Source organism: Hippopotamus amphibius, chromosome 6, assembly GCF_030028045.1.
Source record: "Hippopotamus amphibius kiboko isolate mHipAmp2 chromosome 6, mHipAmp2.hap2, whole genome shotgun sequence".
NCBI lineage: Eukaryota > Metazoa > Chordata > Mammalia > Artiodactyla > Hippopotamidae > Hippopotamus > Hippopotamus amphibius.
In genome coordinates, this window is record NC_080191.1 from 131,347,391 (window position 1) to 131,369,490 (window position 22,100).

General features: G+C 36.6%; 1 protein-coding gene across 16 annotated transcripts in view; it reads left to right on the top strand.

Moving 5' to 3' along the window:
- The first annotated feature begins 207 nt into the window (after positions 1–207).
- MBNL1 (muscleblind like splicing regulator 1) overlaps positions 208–22,100 on the top strand; it is a 174,548-nt gene continuing 152,655 nt past the window's right edge. For 2 of the 16 annotated variants that reach the window (XM_057738625.1, XM_057738634.1), the window contains exon 1: positions 214–379. The gene's annotated coding sequence lies outside the window, so the exon portion shown is untranslated. Of the gene's footprint in view, positions 380–7,119; positions 7,164–22,100 lie in introns of those variants that run through there. The other 14 variants (XM_057738627.1, XM_057738638.1, XM_057738628.1 and 11 more) reach the window with 11 other exon arrangements.

A 22,100-nucleotide genomic window follows, 5' to 3' on the forward strand; every position in this document is an offset into this window, starting at 1 on the left:
CTCTGTTTGGTTGAGGGGCGACGGGGCGGCGGGCGGGGGGCAGAGCCGGAGGGCGGCGGCAAGTCGCAGAGCAGTTCGGTCGCCGCCGCGTGCGTTCCGGGGCTCGACGAGTCCGCCCCGGGCTTCCTGGTGGGGCTGGGCCGGCGGGGGAGGGGCCGCGCAGCAGCAGCGGAAACCAGAGCTCGGCGATAAGAGGCTGCACAGCGACATGCAACAGCCTTTCCACTGCAGCTGAATGAGTTGTGGCGCTCACCATGCTCCCGTGACCGGGAACTGACAAGTTCAATTTTCAATCGCGGGCCTCTTGGAATCATGACTCCCACAATGCCTTGGGCACTCGCTCGGCAGTCGGGCTGCCTCTGAGAAAAAAATGTGAGAGGTAAGTTTCCATTTTCACAGTTTGCCCGCGCTGCTGTGCTGCCCTGCATTGTTCGTACGCGTTCGGGGCTGTCCATGGCTGGAGGAGGAAGTGCGAGGAGGCTCGGGCCGGCTCGCCGCGCTGGATGGTGCCCTATCGCACACCATCTCGAGCTGGAGGGAGAGCGGGAGGTGGCAGCTGCAGCCCAGCTCCGAGCAGCCCTTCCCTGGGCTCTGCGGACACTCAGCGCTGCCAGCTTCCCACTTGGCAGCCTAAAAGGAAGAAAGAGAAAGAAAGCAAGCGGGTGGGGGTGGGGGTGGGGGGGGTGGAATAAAAGAAGCAGGTGCGTGGAAGTGTACTTACAACTTAACGACCTTTGTCGGGGGGAGATGCGAGCCCATCCGATGGGAGCCACGGTTTCTCCCAAGAGATCCCGCATCCCTGCCCCGGGGGCTGCCATCCAGCCCGGTTTTCATCTGGGCCAAATATGTGCACGCAAAGGTTAATTCTCTGCCTGCGACCCATAAATTACGCATGACATGTTTAGCTGGGCTTCCTTATATGGAGAGTGCTGTATTTCAGTCCAGTTTGCCTTTTGCCAAGTTTACAGGGCGGAAGAAGCCCTGCATGAGAGGGCTCTGCCCCCCCCACACCCCCTCCATCGTTTTGTAGTGCGTCACTCAAAAACTGTAAGAAAAGTAAGTATAGACGCTCTCTGGGTGGAGCCGCAGTGAGCTGATTGAATCGCTCTCATGAAAGGTTGAAAAGAATGAAAAGTAGTTAGCACTTGGGTTTTGGTTTTTTAGACAAAAGCAGGACAAATATGTAGCGCGCCCCCCCCCCCTTTTTTTTTAAACGGAGCCGGAATCTGTTATTGGTAGTAATGTGTCATGTGAGAATACTTTGATTCCAGAGCCTGTAACACGAGCAGGTATATGGTGGAGCTTACGCTTGCCTCTCTCGCAGCACTTTCCAACTAGAGTGGTGGAGCTGCAGGAGTAATTGTGTTCTTAAATCTCTCCCGGGCCGGGAGAATATGCGGCTAGTAGGATTCTGTGGTGTATTTCCGTGGAGTGTGCTTCTCTAGGATTTAGATTGAGTAAGAAGCTGCCGGAAAGGTTATTGTCACTGCCTTTACTTTGTGTAGCCCACCAGCCCTGGCACAAAGCGAAAGCAGATGGATGGTAAACTCCGCTATACTCGGAGGAATTTCTTAAATTAATACGCTGAGAGAGAAGTCATAATTAATGCTTTTGGAGTTGCAGGCCCTCTGCAATGTGCTTTGAAATCCTACACCAGTGGACACGGTGTTCCTCCCTCCTGGGTTTGAACACAGTGTCTGTTTATACACAGAGAGTATTTAGTACATAACTATTCTATACCAGCAGAAGTGATCCACTCCATGTTATCTCTTTGGGTTCCTGAGAGCGTTGGTATTTCTCCCTGTCTTGTTGTTGAGATAAAATATTATCACTGAGACAAGTTAAAATGAACGTTCAAGGACTGTAAAATTCATCCTAGGAATACTTGGTTCAGTACTTAGAATGTCTTAGATATGGTGCTATAGCAGGAGACACAATAAAGTTACTTTGTAGCCTGTGAAAACACATTGTTGTCACTTGTATCTTTGCTTTCTTAAAGTTGGTGACAATTACAGCTCAAAACTGTTTTTTAGGAAACCTCCAGCATTCTGATTTTAATCAGTGTTGTTTATTTGCATGCGGGCAAATTTTTTTGGATTACTAGTGTGTTGTTAGGCCTTCTTTCAAAAGGTAGACATAGCTTTTAGTTTTATTTGTCTAATGGGGGGTGGTTCCTCATAAAAGTTGCCTTTTGTGTTGTAAGGAACAGGTTGGGTCAGCACCAGAAAACCTGTTCATCCATTTGTCTGTAATTACAGTGTCACTAAAGACGTAATAATCGGGTTTTATTATTACTTAGAGACTCAGAAAACCTCACATGTGCCTAGTTTAATTTTTTTTCCTCATGTAACTAAGAACAAATTTGTGTGCAGACACATCGTGTGTGATACACTATGCAGCCATGCCAACAGAGAATCCAGAGTGTTTTATGGTTTGAGATATTATTGCTTGTGTTTACATTTCCACATTTGGGGCAAACTTAGACTCCAAGTTGAATTCATTAAATTTTGATTCCAACATTCTGTTCTTCCTCTGGGCACAGAATTCCTATGAAATGAAACACTGGGTCCTGTTCCAGAACAAGAACAGACTATCCCAAGGTTTCTCCTGGGGGGAGGGGGAAGAGTAAAATCATTTTTCTGATGGAGGAATAGTGCGTTACTTTGTTATATAAAATGTCCTATCTTTACTGCAAGCAAAAAAAAAAAAAAATAGCCCTTGCATTTATCACCGTCGCCATACGTTAGGCCTGTATTTGATATATCTACTTATGGAAACAGAGAGAGAATAGCCTTGCTGCACCTCTGGCTTTCTGCTTGGTGATAGAAGACACAGAGATTAGAGAATATCTCAGATCTTGCTTAGAAGAAGCTGAAAAGAATAGGTGATTGCAGTTGCTTATACTCTAAGGCATCAGGGTGGACAGTACATACGAAGGTCAGCGGAGCACACACGAAGGAAGTGAAATAGATTCACTTAAGTGTTTGGCTCAATTAAAATCCTAACAGCAGTACAAATCACAGAGGATGTTACATAGGGAGATTTTAAAGTGTGTGGCCTTTTAAAAGGCCAAAAAGCTTCATATTTTTGGAGTCTAGAACGTGCTGTCCAGTCCAGTAGCCACTGGCCACATGTGACTGTTCAGCACTTGAAATGTGGTTATCCGAATTGAGGTTTCCTCAGTGTAAAACACATACTGGGTTTTGAACAGTTTGTGCAAAGGAAAGAATGTAAAACACCTGAAGATATTTTTTATATTGATCATATGTTGCAGTGATAATATTTTGGATATATTGGTTTTGGTAGAATATATTGTTAGATTAATTTCACCTGTTTCTTTTCACTTTTTAAAAAATATGGCTACTAGAAAACTTAAAATAACAAGTGTGGCTTGCATTGTATTTCTGTTGGGCAGGGCTGTTCTAGAATAAAGCAAGAAAGCAGTATTCTGGTTGAAAGCCTAAAAAGCGTTTGCTGGTCAAAACACAATAAAATGGACATATGTTTTTACAACTGAAGAAGTTTCTTATACATAGGAATACCTCATCTTTCTTATCCATTGTAACCAAAAGTTGAGAAAACATACCACCTAACGTCTATTTTTATTTCCTCAAAACTACTATTTAGTTTAGAGATTTAATGGTGAGGTAGTAATAACAGAGAAAAGGCTTATAATTAGGGGATGAGTCTTAACACCTCTCAAAGGCCAGAATAGAGTATGATTGCTACTTAGGAACATTTTAGACACACTCTAGTTATCATTGTCCTGAAGTTACCAAACAAACAAGTCACTAAAATTTATTTTAAAATAGAATTTTCAGTAAATAGCAATTATCTTTAAATGCTTAATATATATTTTCCTTTGCTGTGACTTTCCTTCCTTAGAAAATAAAAACACCACATAAATCCAGACAAACTCCTGAGTGTATGTTAATCAAATAATGAATTCATGGATCTTCACCTGTAGGGAAGAGGGCATTGCTTTGAACGTTAGGAAAGGTAAGAATACACTTCTGTGGTAATGTTCTGGGCTTTGAAGAATTTCTTATACATGGAGACATTGTCTTTATGATTTGAACACATTCTTGAGAAAGCATCTGACTGGTAAACAAAGCACAATGGCATAGGTCCTGGAAACATTCCTTTCAGATATTTTCATAACTGAAGTACGTTTTGAATCGCACAGTGAGTGTTAAACTGAAAAAAAAAAATGTAGTTCTTTTCTATCCATATAAGAATACGTGCTTGCATTTATTTTCTTGAAGGATGCCGAAGATACAAGACAGGCTGAATGCAGTGGGTTCTTCTTTGGTGGGGGAAGGGAGCAGATTTTATGGACAATTTCAGAAGAGTTGCCTCCCGGCTTGGTGCCATCTTGAATCTGTCTCCCACTGCAGGAGGCATAACTGCCATTAGTGTCAATGCACATGTGGAGCCTGCGGGGAACAATGATCCCATTAACTTTGTAGATCGTTTCTGATGAGTCATGGAGCAGATTCACTAATGGTTGGAGAATTATTGATTGCAAAGCAGAGGATTCAAGAAGAGCTATTGACATAGGGCACTAAAAGTCTCTAGACATACTCTGTATTTTTAGAGTTGAGGGAACTTGGGGTTTATGTAGTGTTTTTGTATTATAAAAATATACATTTACATAAGCATTGCAGCTATATCCTTGAAAAGACGCTTAGCAAATATGAGGTTATAGTTTTCTACATGTTATTATTAGTCTTTTAATGATTTCATTACATCTCTTTCAGATAAATATTCATGTTTTCTCAGAGGCGTCTTATCACTTCTGCTTGTCATGTCCATAAAAATGAAAAGTCTTTGAAGGATTCATGTTTGGGTTTTAGGCATTATGTATTCGTTACTTTTCCCAGGGTTTTTGAGATCTTACTCTAGGTTTCAGTGATGATCCTTTGTTAAAAGAGTTCAGGATATATTAATCTCAAGTTGCAATGTAGCCATATTGGATAGAGTGGAAAATTATTTTTCCACTGAGATCAGTTATTTTAAAAAGGTGAAGGTGATTCTGAAATAAGTGCCATGCTTCAAGTAGTGTATATGCTCCAAAAGAAAAACTGCCATCTCCTTGGACGTTGTTTTAAGAAATTGAGAGGTGTATCTTTTATATACCCAGAGAAGTGAATAATAGCTAATAAGGTACATAGCCCCATTAAGTGTGGATACAATTTGTGTGTGAGTGTATATATGAAAATAAAACTTTTCCCAAGGCAATACCAATGTATTCAGATCATCTAGATATTAAGTAACGTGATATTATTAAAAAGGATTGTGGTAAATACTACATAATCCAAAGGCTGATGTCCATGTAAATATTAACTCCATTCCAGTCCCTCTTTAGCTGAATTCACAAAATGGTGATATTTCTTCCTCCAAAGGATTCTCAAAAAAAAAATTTATCTTGTCACTGGATTTTTGCTGTATTTCCACTTTTAAAATAGTTGGGGAGCGCTTAAGAATAAATTTGTTTTAAAGAGCTAACAAGATTCTAGGATCGTGGGAACATGTTTAATCATGTTGAAACATTACATGCTGATTTGAGATATTTTATTTGGTAAGGTTGATTCATAGGAAAATACATATTGTAGCAAAAACAGCAAAGCAAGCTAGGCTTAGTGAGATCTACCAGACTTAATCAAGATATACCTTGTTCTCAAAGAGGTGGCAGTCTGGTAGGGGAAATAAGAGTTTTGAAAATAACGATAAAGTAGAAAGTGATATTTCATAAGTAGTGGCTAGGTAACATGGTGTGGAAGTTGAGATAAAGAAAGGTACATCTTAATGTAGCTCTGACCAATCCATGTAATAAGGGGAACAGTTCTAATGCATAAGTAGTGGAAAACAAAACGTATTCTTTATTTTTCAACATTATAAAAATATCATCATTAATTATATCTATTCAGTGATATTTCTATATTTTTCATATGTATATCTTTAACAACCAGACATGATTTTCATACATGTTCTAGTTCATTTCCTTAGTTCATTTTGCTGGTAGAAATATGCAGATTTCCAAATGTTCTATACTAAAATTTTGATAACTTTGTCATTAGTATTACTGTTGAATGCCATAAAATATCAGTTTTTGAAACCACCAAATAGTTACAAATGCATCAGAAACCAAAGTGGATAACTGGGGTAAATGGTGGGTGTAGAAAATTTGTTCAAGAGAAAGCTAGGTTAACAGTAAATAATTACAAGGTCGTTTGCTGAAAAATCTATATGTTAAGCAGTGGAAGTAATAACTAAATATACCAAAAACCAGTGATTTCATTTTGGGAAAGGAAATGTATAATAGATAATGAACAGCAATGAAAGAAATATATATTAGCAAGGAGATTTTAATCAGAGACAGCCAGAGTATACAATTTAATGTCATGCTGAGAGAGTAGAAGAAAAGTGAAGAAATAAAAACAAGATATAGCTGATTTCAGGCACTGGTAGAAGTGTCACAATTGTGAATACAATTTTGTGGGTTTTTAAAAATAATTCATAAATATTTTAAGTACATAGTTGTGAAAGATGTGGTAACATTGTGTATACTTACTGTCCTCAGAGTCCCTGCATACTAACATTTGTCTACAATGGTTATGACTGAATAGACTCTTTCAGAAGATTCAAAAAAAGTATGGTAACAATAGTATATACAGTGGGAGTGTGAGGAAATCTAAACAGTGAAAGACTTTACAGTTTAATAGTCAAAACACGTCAAAAGCAAGTTAAATAACAAGAATGCCGAATAAGGCATTAAGCAGTTCATATTCATATTTAGAACATCATTAAAAATACTTTCTGAACTTAACTTAGTATTAGACCTTACAGACCCACGCAGCTTATTGTATCTGAGAAATGTAATCTAATCAAGAATCCAGCATTCTGTTTATCAGCATTGTTGGTGATGGTAATAATGATAGGTTAACATTTTATTTGTTTCTGTCTTATCTGATTACAAGAAAAGAATTACTTTTACGATGACCTTTTAGCACTCTATACATGGATGGCTAGCTCTTATCCTAGTAGAAAGATAGTCTGGGGCAGGTGGTGATAGTCAGGTTAGGCCACAGGCCACAGATATAATAGGACGGCAGATGGCCTGCTGTGGGGGGAGGTTGAAAAAAGAAGCTCTGAGCCATTAGGTGAGTTTGCCACTCAGTATTCTCTAACCAAAGACTCCCTCATCGATATTTCTGTTTACTAAATTTTAGTTTCAAAAACCCATGCTATGAAAGGATACATCAGTTTCTATAAACACTATATCTCAATTTGTTTTGAATGTCCAATGTTTGTTGCAGTGCAGGTAGAACAACAAAAACTGACCTCATCTGGGGGTAACATGTTTTGAAAAGTGGAACACTTTGTAAAAATAAGAAGTGATATTGATGTTATTATTATCATTAAAAAATTGTTGTATCTTTATATATTTAGTGCATTTTGTCTATATCTTGAAAGGAGTAATAGACTTTGGGGGATGGGGCACAAAAGTCTCACAATGTATAGGTTTTATTTTACCACACTAGATGTGACAAGGTACGTGGACTGGGAAAAACCATTCACTCCTTCTGTTGTTTAATTTCTACCTCTGTGAAATTATAAACATGTAAATAATAGTTATTAATAGAAGTGCCACTTGCTATACATTTCTTTACAAAATATCTCATTTCATCTTTCTGACAGCTGTAAAATATCCCTTAGGACTTTTATCTTAAAGATGACTAGCCTGACTAGAAAACACTTTTTGTCATTTGCAGAGTTGTGAGATCTGTTTTTTCTTTATTCCAATGTGCATATTTTTAACCAACTTTTTTGACTTGCTTGCAATCATATATAAAGAATGGTGAGGATAATAGCTTTAACAATAATTGCTAACATCTTGAACTACTTTCTTCGTGCCAGGGCAAAGTTTATTAATTAATTCATGTATTCCTCAGAACAACCCTGTGAGATGTGTACTCTTAATATCTTGGTTTCATAGATGGGGAAATTGAGGCACAAAGTTAATTGCCCATGGTTTCTTAACTACTAAGTGGCACAACAAGGAGTTGAACCACGGTCGTCCAGCTCTAGAACCCATGCTTGTATGTGAAAGAATAAAAACAAAATGTAAAAAATACTTGTATTGGGTACGGATAGGAGATTGAGACTGTGAACATTTGGAATAATCCAGAAGAGTAACACTTCCTACAGCATTTGAGGAGACCGTAGAAGAATGGAAAAAAGTAAGAGGGGAGAGAGAAAAGGCCTGGGGAGGGGCAGTTAATTGGGTAGAAGAAATGAGGAGTCCGGTGGGAAAGGGAGATTGGAGCTCCACTTTGGAGAGCACTGAGGACCAGTAGTAAGTTTGATTCACAGTGGGAACATTACAAGACATTTGCTTTGGCAAGTAACTGTGCAGGAGTTGTGTTTTAGTGATATTTTTTAGAGGAAGAATGGGATATACATAGGATGAAGTGGAGGTTGTAGGATAGAGATGAGGGACTAGAAAAGGACAGGGACAAGGGAATGAAAGGGACCTGTGTGCTGGGGAAAAAGCGACAAGCTTCGGGTGCACGGGATGCAGCAGCTGATTAGACGTGGATGTTAAAGACGATCGGAGGTATTAAAAATCATCTAAAAAATACAGTAAGAATTATTAAAGCTTTTCGTCCAGAATTTTTAAAACTTTAATTGTTAATGTTATCCCTGTTCATCACATTGCTCCTTGTGCTCTTTTAATATAAAGAACTATAGTTTAAAATATCAGAGAAGAACACTCAAAATTATATTTTATCAGGGACTGTAACTTGGTCAAGTGGAAGATATCTGTTAAAGTCTTAAAACCGTCCATTTCTGCGTCAAGCTCTCTTAAAAGATAGGATCCGATGAACTACAGAATGTTAAGTTCTTTATTCCAAACTGGTAATTCTAAAGTAAGCGTAATTTCATCTTTAGGGGTATGTTGTTGTTTGCTAGGAAATGTCTCATTGATGGCTAGGCAGTTCTGGTCCCCTGTTAAAGTTCATGCACAACATTGGTGTAAACGAGCCTCAGTGATAAACCACGTGGCAGATAGATACATGATAAAACAAGTTTGCAATGTGCACAATGTGGCTGACATGTATACTTCTCAGACCTTGCTATTTTAGGGCAGGTATCAGTGTAACCGTGATATTCTTTTTCCTGGAAGTAAAGATCCTTAATAATCAGACACTTTTATAAACACAGTGATTTACATATGGGAATAAATAAGCAGTTGCATTGAGTTAACAGTTACCTGGAGTTGTGAGGATAGTTATATTTCAGATAGGATAGGAAGCTTTGCAGGAGTACTTGTAGGCCTTTTTACATAAGGCACTTACAAGTAAATGGTTTAAGAGAGTTTAAGCAGAGCATGTCAGAACAATGACTGTATTTAATATAATCAGAGACATTCTCCCGAAATCAAGACAATTTTCAAGAAAAAAGATTCTATTTATAAATATTTACCACTTTATTTAGATGGTCTATATCTGCAGAAAATAATTTTAAAATTGCACTGTTTATGTCTTTAAATGTAGCATGTTTATGTAGAGCTAGAGAAAATTTAATATTAACAGTGTTTTATTTCGCCTTTTGTTTATATGCCTTTTAGTATCATGTGAAAACCACACTTAGAACATGCCTTTTTCTATTATTAGACTTTCCCCCCCCATATCTTCTGCTTTTCCTTAGCCTTGTGCTATACAGATACGGTAAAAATCTGTTTTTGTTGAATCGTAGATAATGCTTAGAAAATGTTCATTTTAAAGTAACTAAGATTAAATAGTATTAAAACTAGAAATTCTTCTTTGCTTTCTCTATTCACTGGGCTAAGCTTAACTAGACAAATTTACTCCAAACTATTTTGAATTTCATTGCTAGAAACTTTCATTGCTCGAAAGCTGCATTGTCAACTTCGTGGCATTCACATAAGGGAATTGGTCTTAAATATCTTATCCAGAAGACTTGGAGAGGTTTGATGAGTGTATGGAAGTGAGCAACAGGGAATACAAGCACATCTTTAACCCAGGTGTAGGTAGAGTCTCTCTGAGGTGTTGTAGGACCTTTCCCAAAATTAATTTGAAATATCCAAACTATAATTGAGGCTATTGAAAAACATGTACTTCAAATGGAATTCTGCATAATGCTTTCTGGGGGACCACATTTACTGAAAATTGCACATGGGAAATGACTTGCAGAGAAATATATTTTGAGCACTGGATTTTAAAAGTAAATATTGTTTTGGGAGTAGTTAATATCGGAAGAGATTATTGTGTATGTTTCTCAGTAATGGATTAAAGTTTACTATGTGCTGAGGTCTTTTCACTTAACACGTTATTTTCCTGTGTTAACAATAAGGCAGTATAGGGAAATCAGTTCATTCTTTGTGTTCTGCTAAACAGTCAATTAACAAACAACTCTCAGGTGCCTATTAGAAGTAAAGGATTGTAGTAGGTCAGGAGAGGAGGTTCCAAAGGAGAATTACATAGTCTCTATTCTTCTTTGACCGGAAATTGAGTTGGGGAGAAAGACAAAAAGTTAACAGCACAATCAGTATTGGCACCATACAATTGAGTGTCCAAGGAGGAAATTCAAAGAAGGAAGTCTTTGTGGAACTGAATGGTAAGGGTGTGCTCTGCGGAGGAGCTGGTGCCTGATGTTGGCTGAAGATTAGGCAGTCTTTTCAGAAAATGGAGGGAAACAGCATGAACAGTACGAACGGAATGAGGCCAGCCGTCATATTTGAGCATCTTCTCTACCTGAGACATTCTTTCCAGAAAAGAACCTGGTCATAGTGCTACACGTTAGGGAACAGGCTTGTGTCGCAGGAACCACCATCCTCTTGATAGAGATGAGGAACTGAGACTCAGAGAGGTTAACCTACTTGCCTAAATTCACACAGCCTGGTGAGCAGCCAAAATGAATTGAGGCTAGGTCTTTCCTCTCTTCAAAGCCAGTATTCTGTTTCCCCTTTATGATTCTGCTGAGAATGAATGTGGTATAGTTATGAGACAGTCATTCTAAAACTTCAGACATAGAATTGACATGACTCAAGAAGGTATATGTTTAATTTAAAAGGTTGGCAAATACATTTCACTCTTTTGCTTTGACATTGGATTACAAATGGCATCGAGTTTGACAGCTGTTTGTAATCTTTGCTTCTTAGGTTTATTAAAAAACAAAGCAAAACAGAACCTGTCTTTAGCAGATATGGTAAGGGCATGCAGCAGTGTGACCCATTATAACATTGCATTTGGGCCACCTGGGACCCTCTCAGAGGAAACTTTGTGAAGAAAATGTACATTCACACCAATAGCATGGTGCCATAAAATTTTCACCAAGAAATGATAGGCAGAGCTCCAGCGTACATGCTGAATGTATCTATCATCCTCATCTGGTCATCTCATGCTTTCATTTTGCATCATTTTCACACACCAGTCTGTATGCACTCTGTGTCACTGTGTGGCATAGCTTATGACTTTAAAAAGATAAACTATTAATTGAAGACTGGTTCTCTTGGAGCTTGTCACTTGCTAAAAAATTCCTCTCTTCATACAGCTATTTTGAACCTACACCAAATAAAATTATATATTGTTTAGAGAAGGAACATGGAAGAATTGTATGCCATTGCTTTTGGCCTCGAAGGAAAGCACTCTTATTAGGAAATATTTATTGAGTATAGTTGTCCGTGTGCCACCTCTGATGCTTTATCTACCTACCAGAGGATAAAGAAGTGAGTAAGATATGCCCTGTTCTCAGAGTAATTTTCAGTGTAGTGATGGAAATATTCACAAGTAATGTACGGGCAAAACAAAGTGGGCACGGAGGAGCCAAGAATAGGCTGCTTGTGGGCAGAGTGTGGAATTTGCCTAAAACCATCCAGTAGACACATTAACTCTTTATGTACTTCGTGTATTGGAAAAAAGACAAAAATCAGATCATAATTTGTTAAAATTACATGATTCAATACTTAAGCTATTTATCTTTCTGTTTAAGTATTTGATAAATAAGCATGACCCAAATGTAGGATCATTCTAGACCAGACAGGAGAGATTAATTTATTTCAGATGTTGGCACTTTTGTAGAAAGATGGGGACGTATAGTTCATCCGAAGCTTCTTCATACTAACTCCCTGATTAGGAGATGAAAACGCTCAGTATTGACAGTCAGGTTTCAGAGGCTGCAACTTTTGTGTTAACAGAAAAGAAAAATCCATAAAAGAGAGAGGTGTACTGTATTTAGCTTTAGTGACAAAAGGTTTTAGATATGCACACCAGGCTCTTTTTCCTCCAGTGTTTCTTTGTGTGCAGGAAATAAAGCTGTATTTTGTAGGCTAGCTTCCAAACTTTCAAATGGTGAAAGTGCAACTGTGCATGTTCCATAAGACCCCATTCAGCTGTGAAGTGTTTGTTCCTTGTTTTCAGGATTTATTCTGCATTCTAGGTTAGAAAAGTAAGAATTTCTATTTTATTACTTGCCATTCTTCATTTGCAATCATGAACATTTATTGAAAGCCACTGCATAAAAAGCTTCATGATAAGATTTTTTGGCTGAAGTTTTCAAGAGAAATTGGAGATATAGGTTCTGCTTTTCTGGAGCTTATGACCCAAAGGAAAAGGTCCATTCATTGTGAAATAATGAAAACAAAACAAGAACTAAAAAAACACCAGACCATCAGCGATCATAATAATTATTTTTATAGCGTCTTACTTGGTAGGCACTTATCCTTTTATTTGTGTGACCACACGTAGTTCTTAACACAGCGCCCTGAGATGCATGCATTGCTGGCCCTGTCTCTGGTTCACAGGTGAGGAAATGGTGGCTCAGCAAGGTTAAGGTCAGGTAATTTGCTCAAGGGTCCTGTGGCAGGGTTCTGTGAGTGCTGAGCTCTCAGCCTAGTTTTGCTGTTTGTTTATCTGCCTGTTTGTTTCCATCAGGATGGCACAACTTAAGTCCACAAACACTCACAGCAATGTAGACTTGAGGCCAAGTCCGGGTCCGTTCTAGAAAGACTTAATGGAGGAGGCCAGATGTGAAAGGCGGGTTTTGAAGCAATGTGGCCATAAAACAGCAGAGACGAGGGAGTGGACTTTGAAGTTTCCCTGGCTTGGAAAGGAGGCCAGTATCGAATGGCCTAATCTGCCGGTGTGGTTTGCTCGGTGTTCGTTCTACACACACCTAATACCCTCTGCCCCAGTACTCGCCAAGATCAGCAAAATCTACTTTTAGACTCAAAATCATTACCACCTGTGAAGTTTCTGGTGTCACTTCTGAATGACATAGCATTCTGCCAATTGCTCCATTGGATGGCTTTAAGGGGCACATTTTAAGAAGTATCTTGAGCCCGTAGAAGAGTGTTGCAGATGCTCTTATAATTTATTCAGCTACATTATTGAAGGCATTAGGGTAATTCATTTCATTTCTCTCATCATTAAAAAGTAGAACTCTGTTGCCAACGTGAAGATAATCAAACATGTCAGTTGAGAACTGACATCCACTTGGAGATTTCTGATGAACTTTTCTCACTTTCCCCCAACCCCCAGCAGAGTAATTAGAGCATGTCTGTGTGTGTGATATGTATGTTATATCCATATGTTCATGTATATTCCATAAAGGACTATGAAGTAGTCCATAAGTTATAGCTGAAAATGGAACAAAGTAAAAATATGAAAATAATGGATGCATTCACCAATAAGGTTAGTGTAGAAGTTTGCTCTGAAATATTATATTTAATATCATTTTGTGGTTCTTTGCAGTGATTACAAGTAGGACTTGTGAAAATACATATGCCAGAGACAAAAGATATTCTAATATACATGTGTAAGCTAAATTTATGTTAATTTCTAATAGTTATTAAGGTTTGAGATCAGTTGATAGATACTGTTACTAAGAATCTTAACTGTATCTTAATGAATTGACTTCTATTACTAAACCTTATCCTTTTCAGACCGTAAGGGTTTTCTGTTTGTAAATGACCTGACATTAACGGATTTGAAAAGTGTTTTCCCTTCCTGTACCAAGAATTCTCAGACATGTTTTTAAAAGATAAATATTCTATGCTAATGTGCTGATTTTTTGGCGAGAAAATTAGCACCTATGTTTCAGTTCAATAGTTCTATGATAAATGAAGTGTAATTAAACATGCAGATTCTGCAACATTCACTTAAATGTTAATTTGGGTTCTTTTATAGTCTAGGCACTGTGCTAGGCATTGAATACATAATAGTTAACATAAACAGATGCAATTATAAAAGTGCAATTATAAAATTTAGACATCTCTCAAATTTCAAATTGGCCATTGCAGAAATAATTACATATTATTATAGTTCTTGTTGCCACAGAATTCAAATAATCTTTTCAGTAATTAAAAAAGTATTATTTGTAGATGTCAGTAAATATTTATTTTAAAGCCTCTGTCAATGTTAGGTTTACTGTGTATAAGTATTCTATTTTCGTGTAAGAAAAGTGCCATTTTATGCTTACAATTACTGCTTTACAAATAAGCAAGAGAAGTAGCATTACAAGGTAACACAGAAAGAGAAAACTCAATTTTGAGTGGCAGCAAAATATTGTAGAGTTTAAAAGGTCAGGCTAGTACAGGAGGCTCCAGTTTTGCCACTCAATATCATGCAGAATGCTGTGACAGCCAGGGCTGATACAGCTGAAAATATCTGCAGCCTTGGAAGCCTTGTAAGTTTCAGAAGGTCATTTTGGCATCATAATAGAAACACTGATTCACAGGGAAGGTCAAACTGGACAGTTAGGTAAGAAGATAGGGTGCTGAACCCAACAGTTGTAGATTTTAGAATAATTGCCAACTATACTAACTGGGTATCCTAATTCGATGTGGCCATCTTTTATTGAAATATTTATAGAGGAACAATCTTTACTTGATGGGCGAATTCTAATTTTTTTCTCTTCTGAAACTTTAAATGTTGCATCTACAACCTTACCTGGTACCAGGACAAATGTTAGTATAATTTTATTTATGTATGATGTATACTCCATCAAAAAAGATGTTAGTTGGCTTGCAACAGTAAGCACATATAAAATAGGACTGTGAAAAAAAGACATAAGAAATCACTTAGAAGGAAAACAGATGAAACAAGTACTTGAGATGAAATTGAGAACTAAATTTCTCTCTCAGCTTTTTGGAAACCAAAGCAAAACTTTAGGAAGTAGAAAAATCCAAGTTTATTTATTAAGATTTCTTCATTTCCCATACACAGTCTTATTCTTAGCCCTTAGGGTGTTTAGTTAAATATTCTGACTCTGCCCTTGAGTGAAGTCTTGGAATGGATAAATTCCAATTAATTATGAAGTCAAGGCTGAATTCTTCAGTCTGGCCTTCAAGGCCCTTACTGATTTGGCGCCAGCCCCAAATTCCAGCTTTCCCTGCTGCCAGCCCATTGCATGGGCCGGTGCTCCACACAAACCAGTTCCCCCAGGGTTCATGTGCTGTGCATTCGCCTGTCCTTGCCTTTGTCTCTGTGTTCCTGCAGTCTGGAGTGCCATTCCTTATTGTCTCCAACTAAATGCAACCCATCCTTCCAGGCCCATTTTAGAAGTCTTATCCATCAAGAAACCACCCCGACCTCTGTCTCTTTTAGTCACCAGGCTTTATCGTTACCTCTGCTGTGTGCGTCCCGCTTTCCTTCTTTTGTGCAGTTACTTGTGTGTTCGTTTTATGTCCCCTGATTAAGCAGTGGATTCGTCACAGCTGGATCCATGTGTTCCCCCTGTGTCTAGGCTGCATGTAAAGGGCCATCAGTAAACTGCTAATGGAATCAATGCGTGTCTGCTGTTTTATCTGTGTATTGTTTGTCTTTAATGAATACATTTATTTGTTTAATAAGGTTATTGTGTGTGTTAGATGTATTTGGGTTCCTTTAAAGGAAAAAAAAATTTTTTCCCAGGATAGTAGAAATGAAACAAAGAGAACTAAAAAAATAAAGAGCACTGTTAGAGGAGTAACACCTGCAGTTTTTGTCAAAGGAGATAGTTTTGAGGCAATGGAACTGAGGTTGCCATGTTTTTGATTGTTTTGACTTTAGGTTTTCTTATTAGAAAGCAACTTAATATTTACCATTTTTTTTTTTGTGCCGTCAGGAAGCTAATATACTAGAGAACAGGTTTGTTATATGTAAGAGAAAAATATCACTTATACCATTTCAAACCCTCAGTGCTTTCTCTCTAGTAAACTTTTCTACGGTTTTAACAACTGTCAAAAAATTTATCTACCTCTACATGGCTTAGAAATGTTTCAGACAATTATTCCATCTCCTTCACTGCTTTTCAAACATGGTTTTAGTGGCAGATATAGATCAGTCTTCCTGTAAGCATACTTGCTTAGCATATATTCAGTTGTATGCTTTCAGAGCAGCCTTCCTTTTTCTTTATATAGAAGGTCTCTGCTGATAGATTTTAAGCTACTTGAAAGCTCTGAAGAAAATGTAGGCTCTTCTTGCTCAGAAAGCAGACAAATAAAATTATGCTCAAAAGACCTCTTCCTCCACAATTAATCTTTAAATCAGTTACTGAGTATTTAGAACCCTGTAATATATTAATTACTAGATTAAAACTAATTAACAATCCCATGAAGAAACTGATAGTGTATAATTCACACATTTCTAAGTGTACGTTATTAGTGTCCAATATATACCCCATGGACATACAAGGACAAGAACACCCATCTCTCAGCTCTGTGGAGGGGCCATCTTATCTCCTTCAGGATCTATACACAGTGGTTTCTCCTTCACTTACCTCTCGGAGCAAACCACAAGGGGTGTAGTCGTGGCACTGTACCATACCCCACTCTATACTGAATCTCTCTGTTTTTTGGCTTCTATTGTATTTAAGGTCATTGTCATTTCTACAAAGTTTGGTGTTAAATTGCCAGCATGTGTTGTGAATGAAATTTTAAATTTGGAATCAGAAGACCTGATTTTGGGTCCTGATTCTTCCATTTAATTAGCTCAGGAGACTTTGGTGAGTCAGTCACATAACCGTGCAAGCCTTAATTTATTTGTTGAAAAATGGGCAAGATAATGTAACCATCTCAAAGAGTAATGAGGAACAAATGGCAGAATTCAGATGAAAGTAAATTGTATACCAGTATATCATATATTATTTGCTATTGTTGAATAATAACAATGTATGAGTTCTGGGGGAAAAGTAAATTTTTTAAAGTGGCTCCTCTAGTAGAAACTTTTTATTAAAGAACAAGATGAACACCTTGCAGATTGTATATATAAATCAAAAGAAATGTAGCACAAGCCAACTTCTCAAAAAGTTAATCTCTTCAAGGGTTATTAATGAAGAAGCATAGTTTGTAATTTTTCCCAAAATAAAGGGGTTCTTATTGGAAGAAGATTAAAGCATTATTTGTCTTTTTTCCCCCATTAACTTTAATACAAGGTTTTACTTGAATTTAAATGAAAAGCTAGGTTTTAGTTCTGTATGAAGAACATGATTTGGCTAATTCCTATGCAAAGTTTTTCTTTATTCTTTGGATACACACAGACAAAAGATGCAAACATACATGCATATCTATACTCCCATACATACATTAATCCTTATTTCATATTTTATCTATATTATCAACAATTTATTTTATCATATTGTAGTGACTGAATAGGTGCTTGTTTTTTCAACTTTTTGCAAAATAATTTGTTTGTAAATTATTCTTATAAGTAAGAAATAAGGAGCCTAAATATCACTGTGTCTAAAGTATTTATTTTATATATATGTGCGTGCATGAATATGTTTGTTTACACACACACACAGACACAGACACACATATTTGACATTTAAATGACAAGAAGATATGGGAAGTTTTAAGATTGCCAAGTGATTATTCTTTGACTTTATTCATTGTATTCTTTCTGATATACTGTGGGGATTTTTTTTTTTTTAACAGACTAAGTAGCTTTTGCATGCTAACTTGGAGTGGACTGTTGAGTGGGACTGAAACATAAGTGGTTTGAGACATGATGGTGGTATATATGATGAGTAGTATCCTAGAGTGATGTGGAGGGGCATGTATGGTGCCTGATTTTGAATAATATTTTAAAAAAAGGATATGCCAGAACTTTGCATAACATTTTACATGTTCGTTGATTTTCTAAAGTAGTTCATAGAATATAATCAAAAAGCACATCACCAAATCTCAAATAAGCCATCTTTTCAGGGCAGATATTCTGGGAAATTATTGGGTAGAAATACAGTAAACAATCTCTGGTGGAAGTAGTATTTTAGCTTTAGTTGATTAGCATTGCCAAAATTTAATGAAATGAAGGATAGTCTGGGGAGTTTGCTTAAAATGTAGATTACTGGTCTTTATCCTCAGTAGGTCTGGGGTAGGTCCCAGGAATATGTATTTTTAACAGTCACCCCCACGTGACCGATTCAAATAGTTCAAGAATCTTTCTGAATCTCTAATTTCCCAGAACAAAAAGTGTTGCTGTTAATAAACTGTTGGTGGTTATTGGAGTTTATTAGCCAGCTACTGATGCATTGTGATTTGCTATGGAAAGCCGGTCATTGCTTTTTAAGTGCATATGATGCTGATGGAAACACATAGAGCTGTAATCACTGTCTCATTAGAAGGGTGTAGTCGGCTTTTCAGATTTCTTCATGTGTTACAGCTTTTCCAGAACCTTATGGGCAATTACAATACTTAAGAAAGGGATGTTCTTTCTTTTTTATGTTTAGCAAACGAACCAGACTTCAAGTTGCCATATTAGTTTGTTCATAGTGTGTTCAGTACCTATACTCTTTTGTAAAGTACAAAATCCTAGGAATAGAATCTTGCTCTTATCTCCTGAGAAGTGTGACTTTGTTTATATTCTGTAAACATGGTAAAAGCACATTGTCAAAAAGAGAATAAAAGCATTAAAAATGCCCACATTTTGCCAACCAGCCATCTTAAGTCTTGAAAATTCAGTTTCAGGTTCTTCTTTATTCTGTGAACTGCTTTTTAATAGCCAAGAAAGAGTTTGAGGAGGGCAAAGTGAGAGGAGACTTTTATTTTCTAACAGGAGATATGTCCATTGGCAAAATCATACAAAGTACATACCTGTCTCGGTTCTTTCGACTGGAAGGGCATGCCACTTCAGGAGAACGCTCCACTCCAGGGCAAGAGGAGTCCCAGCCTCAGGAGAAATTACCACATGGGGAAATGTGTTTGGGCCTAGAGGAGTTCACCAGAGTTCTATTGTGCCTTTGCTAGTTTGATAACGCCTTGCATTATTTATAGCACTTGTCAGAAACCATTTCCTTTAGTCAATTAGTGTCTAAAAAAGGAGGGGGGAAGCAGGATATGTTCTGACATTTGTAGAAATAATGTGTAAAAAAAGCATTCTCTTAATCATATGACATTGTGTTGTCAGAGATTTTCCTAATATAACATGCCCTGCAGATTCTGTTAACTACATGTTTTGTTTTTATTAGTAAGAAAAGAATAATAACCTACATATTGTCTGTTTTGATACTCTGTCAACTCAAGCATTTACTCAACCATCCAGCCCCTGTTCTTTGGCAAATAATTACAAAATATAAATATTGTAATTGGTTTAGCAATGAGATGGTTTATTTTGAAATAACAGGAGTCCAACTACTGATTTTACAAATGTTTCCATTGATTAACTGCCATGTAAGTGCTAACATTTGAAAATATTTTGCAAAACAGAAAGGCAAGGCTTTAAGTTCTATTTGTAGGAAAAAAGACATATCATACCTTTAACCTGTTCCTACAATAGAAATTTACAATCTAGATGTAAAGATAGTATCTTTGTTAGGTTTAGCATAGATTTAATAAGTATAGAAAGGATGTTATTAATTGTTGGTAGAAGTAGATATTGATAAATGTTTTCTTGGAAGAAGTTCGCTGTTCTAGTTCACAGTTAATATATGCATATACTTTATGTTCTAAGTGTTTATGTTATTAATACCACTCAAATGTAAGCATAGTTTTGTATATATAATTGCAGCATTGCTTAAAATAATGAAAAATTGGCATTAATTTAGGTGACCGCTAGTACAGAAGTGGACATAAAGTAATACATAGTTGTTAAAAAGTATTTGTTGATCTATTTATATTGATAAAGAAAGGTCATTAACATACACTGTAGAAAGCAAGCCTCAGATTAATAGCTCAGTATTACTGTTCCCATCATTTCAGTAAAAATGATAAACTGTGTATGTGTTGTATGTGTAGATGTGTGTGTGTGTATGAGAAATGCATGGAAAAAAGGACTAGAAACACCATACTAATAGTAGTGGTTACCTTTAGGGTTAAAGGGGGTCTGATTTGGCAGCAGAAGAATGGAGGATTCTCAATAAAACCTTCTGTATGGTTTAAATTTATTACAGTGAAAATACATTCATTTAGCAATGTCTAAAACCAAAAAAAAAAAAAAACAAAGAAAACAGTATATAGAGTTAATGTACATGATTCATATAAATTACTTGTTACAGATTTCTGTTCATCATTTGAACTTATATTTTCCTGTCTCTTCCATTACTGTTTAGTAGTATCTATCTCTATATAGGTAATAGCCTTATATCATTTATACCCGTACTTCTCAATCACAAAACAAGGCAGAACCATAATTAAGAGTGCGAATTGTTAATTCTTTGACTTTGAAATAGTTTAGATTATTGTAGTCAATGGAGATGTGGAAGTCTAAGTGTAGAGGGAGGAAAACTCAAAATTTAAATAAACAGTATTTGGTTCAACTTTTAATTTGCTCCTGAGGCTTTATATTTCAAATCTGAGAATCCTTTATTTTCACTGTCTAATCACACCACATGTTAGGTTTTTTCTTTATTTTACATCTCATTCTGAATGTGAGTTCCATGGGACATGCATTTCCATGTATGTCTGCAAAATTTCCTGTGAATGAATGACTCAGAGATTCTGGATCTGCGTTGTCCTTCTTTGATGCATGTGTAATGAGATTTCAGTTCTTAAGTATGTTTTGTGGCACAAAAGTGTGGTAAATAATTTATGTATAAATATAAATTTAGTTAGGGAGACAAATTACCTTTTTATCCAGTTAATCTTATGTTTTCAACATTTGCAGAGTCTCTCAGTGTGTTTCTTTTTTATAAGTTAAGCCTTATAATTAATAAATATTGAGGTAGGCACAAACAAAATACATCTCCCTGTTACCACTGTGGAGCTGCTTTTTCAAATTTTAGGCTTCTGCAAAATACATTCTGAAGCTCTGACTTATTCTATAGCAATTGCAATAATATTTGCGAATATAGTTTTGTTGTTGTTCAGCATCTGAGACATAGTTTAGTGTGTTTGTTATCCCCAAAAGATACTTCAGCTACATTGAAGTGAAAATATGAGTTATTAATGCATGTCTTTCTTTTGTAACATATCTTCCTCTTTTTTTTTAAACTAGGGAAAAACAACTGGGTCTTGACTCACTATTAGTCAGGTAGAACGTTAATTTTTATTTGCATGTGAGCATATGTGAATTTGTGATTTTTAAAGAAAAGCTCAAGTTAAACTGAGATTCTAATATTTTATTGTTATTAGGAATAAATTCAGTTGACGTGGGTATATTATTAAAAGTATATTCGAGATTATTTGTTAAAAAGGTAACCTTTAAGGCCAAATATATGAATCAATAGAAATATCCCTAGGATTGTAATGTTAAACTGTGTGGTAACTTTGTGGCTTGAGTATTTGTAAACTTTGCAATAAGAGATACAATTGTGAAGTGATGGGGACTTTTACTGAGAAATGGAAAGGAAGAAATATGTATGCATTGTTTTTAGTCATGAGAAGTCAGTTAATTCTTTTAACTAGGATGCATTCAAGTAATACCATCCTGTATTCATATTTCATATCATTCATTATATTCTGAAGAATAATTATTTTAGATCTCTTTATTTAACTATAAACATAGATTTTACATATTTTTCTCATAATGATTTAAAAATTTTTTTAAATTAATTAACTTATTTTTGGTTGCACCGGATCTTCATTGCTGCACAGGGGCTTTCTCTAGTTGCAGTGAGTGGGGATTACTCTTTCTCGTGGTGCACAGGCTTCTCATTGT